This window comes from Microtus pennsylvanicus, chromosome 14 (genome assembly GCF_037038515.1).
Source record: "Microtus pennsylvanicus isolate mMicPen1 chromosome 14, mMicPen1.hap1, whole genome shotgun sequence".
NCBI lineage: Eukaryota > Metazoa > Chordata > Mammalia > Rodentia > Cricetidae > Microtus > Microtus pennsylvanicus.
Window position 1 is genome coordinate 7406536 of NC_134592.1, and position 8598 is coordinate 7415133.

Below are 8598 nucleotides of genomic sequence, written 5' to 3' on the forward strand. Positions count from 1 at the left end.
CCTGCTAATTGGGGAAAAGCTTCTTTCTTTTAACTTCTATTCCCATGAGCCATCTGTAGCCAAATACATTTGAGATAAATGGGTGCTGAGCTATAACCATGATGCTCTTTACAGAGTGACCAGGCCTCAGGGACTTGTTCACCACTAACAAGCTAATGTTTGTAAACTCTGTAAAAGGCATGAGGACTAAATACTATCATTAGTACTAGACTACTGGTTTAAATGTGAACTAAGAGAGATAAAGAGGAAAGAAAACACATTAGTAAATTAGGTTAGGGACTGCTAAGATAAATGTAATATCTGAACCACAAGAGTAAACCGTATCCTAATTGATTTTTTTTTCACTGTTGGGATGAAACCCGGGGTTTTGCATGTAGTAGGCTCTACCACTGAGCTACAACCCCAGTCCCTAGATAGGCTTGTTAAAGAATACAAGCACACTGGTGCTGCTCTAAGAAACTGGACTAAAATGCAGAAAAGGAATGAAAACTGACTAGGGAGGAGGGAAGCTAATACAGCCAAGCAAATGTCAGCAGAGAAAGACTGCATGAAACACTGCTCAAACAATCCACAATGTGCCTGAAAAAAAACACTAAATAGGAACAAAAGAAAACCTACACTCACAAAGCAAAACCAAAAAAAACCTACAACTGAACGAAATCTACAACTGCACTGTAGCCATGTGCAGTAACACATGCCTGTAAACCCCAGCACTTGGGGGCAGAGACAGGAAGATTGGAAATTCCAAGATAACCTGGGCTACACGGTAAATGTGAGGCCAAAGTGAACTGCACAGGGAGACTCCGCATCAGAAGACAAGCACAACAAACTACCCGGCCGAAAAGGCCCACAGGTGAAAACAGGACCTCTAAGAAGACCGGCTCTTCCTTTCTTTTCCTTTCCTGTGAGGGGCACAGTTACAGCCTCAACAGCTGGGCCCCTCTTCATGTTCCCTTTCCCAGGAAGGGCAGCCATGGAATCAATTCAGACTCACTGGGCTTCAACTCCACGGTACTTCCTCTTCATTTGTGCTGTCGTATTTTGAATTCAGCACCAAGAGAATCCTGCACAGCATGTGGTCCAGACCCCACAGCACTTCTGTTCACTATCACAGCACCCACCACACCGTGCTATCACCAAAGGGTTATTCTAGCTTGGCCATGGCCTGCAGACTCGTGAGGGCTGAGACCACTCGGTATCTTACCTGACCTTTTAGCTTTAGCCACCAGCATAGTACATGCTCGAAAAAAAGGTAAGAAAAACAAAGTTTGATTAAATACAGTTTGAAAAATCATTTTCTTTTTTTTTTTTTTTTTTTTTTTTTTGGTTTTTTGAGACAGGGTTTCTCTGTGGTTTTGGAGCCTGTCCTGGAACTAGCTCTTGTAGACCAGGCTGGTCTCGAACTCACAGAGATCCGCCTGCCTCTGCCTCCCAAGTGCTGGGATTAAAGGCGTGCGCCACCGCCGCCCGGCGAAAAATCATTTTCAAAACACCTAGGAACAAAAAGTATTTCAAATGTGTGATGAGATCATAGGGGCTCCAAAGACAGCCACGAATAAACACAATGCATCTTTTGGAGAATCAATTCTACTAAAGATCAGAAGCACAGTATGTTTATATTAAAACAGATTACTGAGTACAATGTATAATTTACATAAAGATAAAATTTCATGTGCTTGCCCCATTCCTACTAGAGATAAAGTCCTAGAGAAAAGTCTTCTGAACCTTAATTTACCCTACAGCAGACTGCACTAATCCAACAAGCAGAGAATTTAATTTCCATGTAAATTTAGGACTTCTAAGCATTAGTGGGGAAAGCACTCCTTTCCCTGTTCTTCCAAAAAAATTAGACATTTGTATCCAGGCGGTGGTGGCGCACGCCTTTAATCCCAGCACTCGGGAGGCAGAGGCAGGCAGATCTCTGTGAGTTCGAGGCCAGCCTGGTCTAGAAGAGCTAGTTCCAGGACAGGAGCCAAAAACTACAGAGAAACCCTGTCTCAAAAGAAAAAAAAAAATTTAGACGTTTGTATCAAAGAAGTTTCACCACCAAGATTAATGGTGCACACCTTTAATCTCTGTAATCTGGAGACAGACACAGAGACAAAAATACTTGTGAGTTCGAGGCCAGCCTGGTCTAGATGGCAAGTTCCAGGACAGCCAGAACTACATAAAGAGCGTGTTTCAAAACAACAACAAAACAGTAGTAGTTTCCCACTGCAAATCTCCCTCTAATGTATCAGAGCAGCAGAACAAGACAGTGGGCCAGGAAAACGATCACGGGAGGCATTGGGTTTGTCCAACTATGAAACACTGTGGTCCTCTGTTATGTCCTTCTTCTCTTCCTACCTTGCAGAATCTAAACAGAAACATTCACCATGTACCTGTTGGAAGAACAGGTGTCACAAGCACCTAATTATAATTACCTTGTGTGCAAGCAGGTCTCCAAATGGGCATTAGCCTTCCAGAATAAAAGTTAACCTTAGAAAACCACATCAAAACTATTATAACTCGTTGGTGGTGGTAGTGCACGTCTTTAATCCCAGCATTCTGGAAGCAGAGACAAATGGATCTCTGTGAGTTCAAGACCATTCTGTTCTACACAGTGAGTTCCAGGACAGAATCCAAAGCTACAGAGAAACCCTGTCTTAAAAAATGGAAAAAAAATGTATTAAAACTCATCAGGCCAGGCAGTGGTGGCGCACGCCTTTAATCCCAGCACTCGGGAGGCAGAGGCAGGTGGATCTCTGGGAGTTCGAGGCCAGCCTGGTCTACAAGAGCTAGTTCCGGGAGAGGCACCAAAGCTACAGAGAAACCCTGTCTCGAAAAACCAAAAAAAAAAAAAACTCATAAAACTCATCAGGCATGGTCGCTCACTCAGCACTAGGGAGGATGAGGCAGAAGAATCCCAAGTTCAAAGGCAGCCTGGGCTATACAGGGAGAACCTGTCTCAATAATAAACAAAAATGATCATGACTCCTAGAGATGTATTTCACTGGAATGCTGCCTACAACTGTCCGAAAGGCCACATTATTTTCCATCTGCTTATTCAATTTAGCCTTTCTCAACACTTAAAAGATGTCAAGCTTCGGGGCTAGAGATGGCTCAGTGGTTAAGAGCATTGCCTGCTCTTCCAAAGGTCCTGAGTTCAATTCCCAGCAACCACATGGTGGCTCATAACCATCTGTAGTGAGGTCTGGTGCCCTCTTCTGGCCTTCAGGCATACACACAGACAGAACATTGTATACTAAATAAATAAATAAATAAATAAATATTTTTTTAAAAAAAGATGTCAAGCTTCTCATTAATATGGTATTATGGTCTGGATGTATAATCAGCGTTTGAAGTGGAGAGGAAATTGGGAAATCAGAACAGCAGTCCGTATCTCTTTAGTAAAATGGCCTCATGAGAAGTCACCAAATAGCCTCCACTTCATCCCTTCCCCTTTACATTTTTCATGGTGGAAGAGGCACATACGTGGAGGTCAGACCTTCCACCAACTCTCTGCTTTGACCATGAGTTCCAAGGATCAAACTCAGGTCATCAGGCTTGCTGGCAAGCAACCTTACCTGCGGAGCCATTTTATCAGTCCTCTAGCTAATTTTCAAATGTTTAAAATCAACATGAAACAAATCTTTTAAAAATGAGATCATGAAATGAAATATCGGGACTATGAGACAGCTCAGTGAGTAAAGAACAAAGCTTGCCATCCAAGTATAACCACCTGAACTCAATCAGCAGAACCCATGTGACTAGAAGTACAGAACAGACCCCACAAAGTTGTCCTCTGACTACTACATGCCCTAAGTGTCACTCATCTCCTTGCTATACACACATCGTACATATACAATAATAATAAATAAAATTATTTTTAAAAATGAAACACAGGATCCAGTATTTCATTTCATGAGAATTAAAACATGTCAAGTCTCTCGATAAGGACTAGAGTGGTGAGTTTGGGGGAAGTTGTTGTGTCTTTCCCATCACCACAGATTTTTGAAATTTTCTATCTATAATGACCCTCAACGTGTGGGTCACAACCCCTTATGGGTGGCATATCAGATATTTACATGACGATTCATAAGAGTAGCAAAATTACAGTTATGAAGTAGCAACAAAATAACTTTATGGTTGGGTCACCACAACATGAGGAACTGTATTAAAGGGTCACAGTATCAGGAAGGTTGGAAGCACTGACCTACAAAGAGAAACAGCAGGCATAGCAATGTGCTGTGACCCAAACTGGTTCTATTGCTCTACTACCTTCCACAAACCATGCTCTTCAGTCAGAGACAGCCAGATTACTTCAGCTTCAAAACACACAAAAGCCTGAAAGAGTTGGAGGATAGCAAAAGAAATAAAACATCTGGAAAGCTGGCTAGCAGCACTACTAACATCATTTATACCAGCAGGGAGCAACAGGACAGCAAGCTAACAGGTCTCACCTCACATAGAAGGGAAGGGAAGATCCTCTTACTGTCATTCTCAGGGCCCTACAAGTGGGACCAGACTTCCTAATACTGTGGTCAACTGGGTGCCTTTCCCGGATACTTCCCTGACTAATACAGGCAGCCAGGAGCTTTTCTCTTACAGTAACACAAGCCCCACCCCATACTTGCAGACTTCTATATAACACACTAATTCATTTCCTCCTACATATGTGGATGACTTTCCTTTTTTTCCTAGTAAGTCTTTACTTGTGTAACAAGTCAACCTTCTTTTTTCTTCCAAGACAGGGTTTCTCTATATAACAGTTCTAGCTGTCCTGGACTAGCTCTTATAGACCAGACTGACCTTGAACTTACAGAAATCCACCTGCCTCTGCCTCCCAAGTGCTGGGATTAAAGGCCTAGCAGGGGTCAACTCTTTGGGAGTGAGATGATGACTTACATTTTTCTTCACTATTCTTTTGGAAAGTTCCTGTCCTGGTGTCATAGTCAGATCTTAGGTGGGTCTGACACTGCCCTTCACTGTGCACAGGGACCCAGATGCCTCAGATTTCTACAGATCATGCCCCTAAAAACAGGTGCTGTGTCTCACTCATCCTAGCATAGTATGGGAACCTGGGGCACATTAACTGAATGTTAATTAAACGAGCAAAAGACTCCCAAGTCCAGGTTAATAATATGCTTGTCTGACTGCAGCATGAATGCCAACCTGACTCCTGGAGGGGCCAGAAGTCAACAGTCACCTGCACTAGTGACATCTCACTCCCTAGCAGTTGACCCCAAGTCTGAAACACCAAGTACCACCAAAAAAAGGCTCTGTGTTTGACAGGAACCTCACCTTCTTCTTTCTAGACTGGCCTCTCATCCCAATTCTTCCCTGGGATATACAAAATAAGGTTTTCCAAAATGAAAAGGCATTTTATATTTTTATTAATTAGGAATCATAGAAACTACACAAATAAATTTAATGTTTTCTTTTATAGTTTTCTTTTTAAAATTATATTTTCTTCTCTCTGTTAGCTCCTCTGAGACTACACCAATCCCAGCTACTCATCTCTACTGCATTCCTGCCTGCAGGCCTCTGGGCCTCCCTCAATCTGGCTCCAAGCCAAAGCACCATGCTATACCCAGGCCTCGGCTGCCCCTCTCTGGTCACCTTCCAAATCCTCTGATCTCACCTCCTTCCTCACTTTAGCTCTCTTCTCAGCTTCCCTCCATATCTGGATTGTAATGAGCATATACAAGCACAAATATCAACAAAAACAATTATTTTTCTTCTGTAAATACTTGCAAAGATGCATACAGGGGTTCTGATTCCACAAATCACGCTAAGGCCTTGGGTCATGAGACTTCTGTTAAAAATTCTGAAATTGACCATTGAGAAGAAATTGAATATTGCATAATACTTGATAAGTTAGCTCATTTGTTGTTTGGAGAGTCTTACTATACAAGATGAGAAAACAAAGGCAAATTAATGCACTTTCCTTTGTGTGTTTGAGCTAGCTAAGACTTGCAACACCACAGTGACAGCTTCATCTCTCCCGAGGTATAGTTTCAGCATTACAAAAAAAAGGATTTTAGGGAATGATAAATCATGCTCATCTACTTGGCTCATTAGCATATCTATCCTGACAATACCCCGGAAAGTCCATCTTGATTTACACACAGAAAATTTCTAAGGGATTCTAGCAGAAGTGTTTAGAAAAAATCCCAAACACAGGGACAAGAAGCATCCAGTTAAATGAAGGACTTTCTTCAGAGCACCGACAACTGACTACTGCCTGTTTCCAATGGAATGTCTCTGCAGCCTTCTCACTGAGGCCATCTGATTAATTCCAAAAAGAATAGATAGCATCCAAGGAAAATAATTGGTCTTCTTTTCCCTCACACAATTCACATGAATGCCTTGTTTTAAAAATGCTGGAATTCTCCCTGGCTAGCTCCCCGCTTCCCTGGCTTCTGCACTGTGACAGCTGGAACAGAGGTGTCTGGGTAAGACACCTTACATCTTAAACCTTGTCCATTATGAGGTCTGATCTGAGCCAGTGAGGATGGAACCCAAGATCCATCTTACTTTCCATCCCCAGCACATACTCAGGGATTTCTGACTCCTGTCATAAATTCCCCACTTTTCATACTTTAAATGTTCCATTTACGTTGGCCAAAGAATTTTCACCTTCAGACTAATTCTTAATATTTAAGATGTCACAATATGGCGAAAAGGGAGATATTTCCTCCCCTTTGAATAAAGGATGGCTGTACACTATTTTGCCAGACACCCTACAATGATGCAGTATTTTCAACAGGCCATTTTCCAAGACCTCAACAGCACCAGAAGATTTTAAAGCCCAACTGAGGGTCCACCTGGACATTTCTACACATCAGCATTTCACAGACAACACAAAACACCATTTCCAAAAATTTCACCTGTGCATCTAGTCACAGAAAATGCTACCAAAAAAAAATTATGGCTCCTCTTCAGTTGTATGCTGTGAATGTAAATTAAGAAGCCAATACAACACTCGATATAGCCTTTAAGACTCCACAGAAAAAGAGCACACATACAAATACACACACACACACACACACACACACACACACACACACACTCCCTTCTATTTCATTCTCAAAACTGAGTCAAAGCTCAGTACAAAAGCCACGAAAATAAAATCAGTTCCTTCAACCGATCCGAATGCTTTTTAGATTTCAGAGCACGTCCACAGCACTTCACCCATTTGCATTTTGTGGCCGTTTCAAATTAAAGGTAAAGAATTTTCCACGCAGAATTCTCTCTAAAGATCTAATCCTGAAACCCGCGTCCCCAACCCGGGGCTGATGACAGTGTGGAAACGTGGCGAAACGTACAAGAGCCGTAGCCTGGCGCCTCCAGACCTTGCAAAGCCCCGCGGCAGGGATCGTTTTAATGACTCGCCCGTGGGGAGCCCACTCTGACCTTTGGTGTTAATCGAAGGTGGAAGGTGTGCATTCGACCCCAGCTGGATCCCAGAACCGCCTGCCTTCCAGCCTCTCTGCAGCTCTCCGACTATGAATCAGTCATTCATCTGCAGAGCAATGACTCAGTATAAACTTTTAAATAATGGCTCAAAAACCCACCTCCACCAGCCAGGACCAGCACGCTCATCTATGCGGACACCCTGACTCCGTCGTTCCGTACCGCGCCAAAGCCCCGGGCCTCTGAGATGCTGACGGCTCAGCACCCCTCGGGGCGGGCACCTAGGGCGCGAGGCCTGGCTGCCCCGTCCGCCTGAAAGCGCCGGCGCCTCGGGCCCGGGGCCGGCCCCACACACAAAGTTTCCAAAGTTGGGGCGGCGGGCGGGCCGCACCGCAGACGGTGAGGCGGCCGGGCCGGGCCTGGCCGCGTAAGACCCGCCGGGCCCGGGGCCGCCGCAGGGATAGAGCCGCCCGCCGCCCCGCCGCCCCGCCGTCCCGGCCCGCCGACCTTACCCCGCGGCCCGCCCGCTCGGCCGGCTCAAGGGCGCCGCGCGCATCCTCCGCCGTCGTCTGCAGCGTCCAGCTCCCCGGGCAGCCCCATGTCGGGGGGCGGGGAAGGGCCGGCGGCCGCCGCCGCCGCCGGCTGGAAAGTCCCTGCTGGGCTGCAACCCGGCTCGCGCACGCGGCGGCCGCCGGCCGCGCCGCCTCACGCACCCTCGCGCTGGCACTTCCTCTCGCGCGCTGGAAATCCCCGCGGGCCGCCGGCGCGCGCCCTGGCGCGCCCGCCCCCGCCGCCCGCGCGCGCCTCCCCCCATCCCCCTCGGCTGGCGCGCGCCCGCGCCCGTTGCTAGGGACCCTCGGCCCCGCGCTCGCCGCCGGCCTTAGCAACGACGGCGCGCGCCCAGGGCCCTCAGGCCCGGGCCCCTCCGCGCGCGCGCGCGTGCGCCCTCGCGCCCCGCCCGCGTCCCGGTCTTTCCGGGTCAAAAAGCCAGTCAGGCAGAGTTAGGCGAAGAAGGTTCCTCGCGTCGCCACCTCGACGGGCTGTCCCTACCCTGTCGCCTACTCGAGCACTCACACCTGTAGGAGACACTCGGTCGCGGGCACCCGCTGACACACGTGCAGAGTTCGTTCCGAGTGTCTCCTGCTCGGACACGGACAGTCCCGTCGTCCCCCACCCCCCGACAGAGCTCACAGGCGCGCA

At 46.7% G+C, this 8598-nt stretch overlaps 1 protein-coding gene across 7 annotated transcripts in view; it reads right to left on the reverse strand.

Annotated features, from left to right (window-relative positions):
* Positions 1–8122, reverse strand: part of Traf3 (TNF receptor associated factor 3) — a 103548-nt gene extending 95426 nt beyond the window's left edge. For 5 of the 7 annotated variants that reach the window (XM_075948386.1, XM_075948385.1, XM_075948382.1 and 2 more), the window contains exon 1: positions 7911–8122. The gene's annotated coding sequence lies outside the window, so the exon portion shown is untranslated. Of the gene's footprint in view, positions 1–7398; positions 7508–7559; positions 7805–7910 lie in introns of those variants that run through there. The other 2 variants (XM_075948379.1, XM_075948380.1) reach the window with 2 other exon arrangements.
* Positions 8123–8598: the final 476 nt, after the last annotated feature.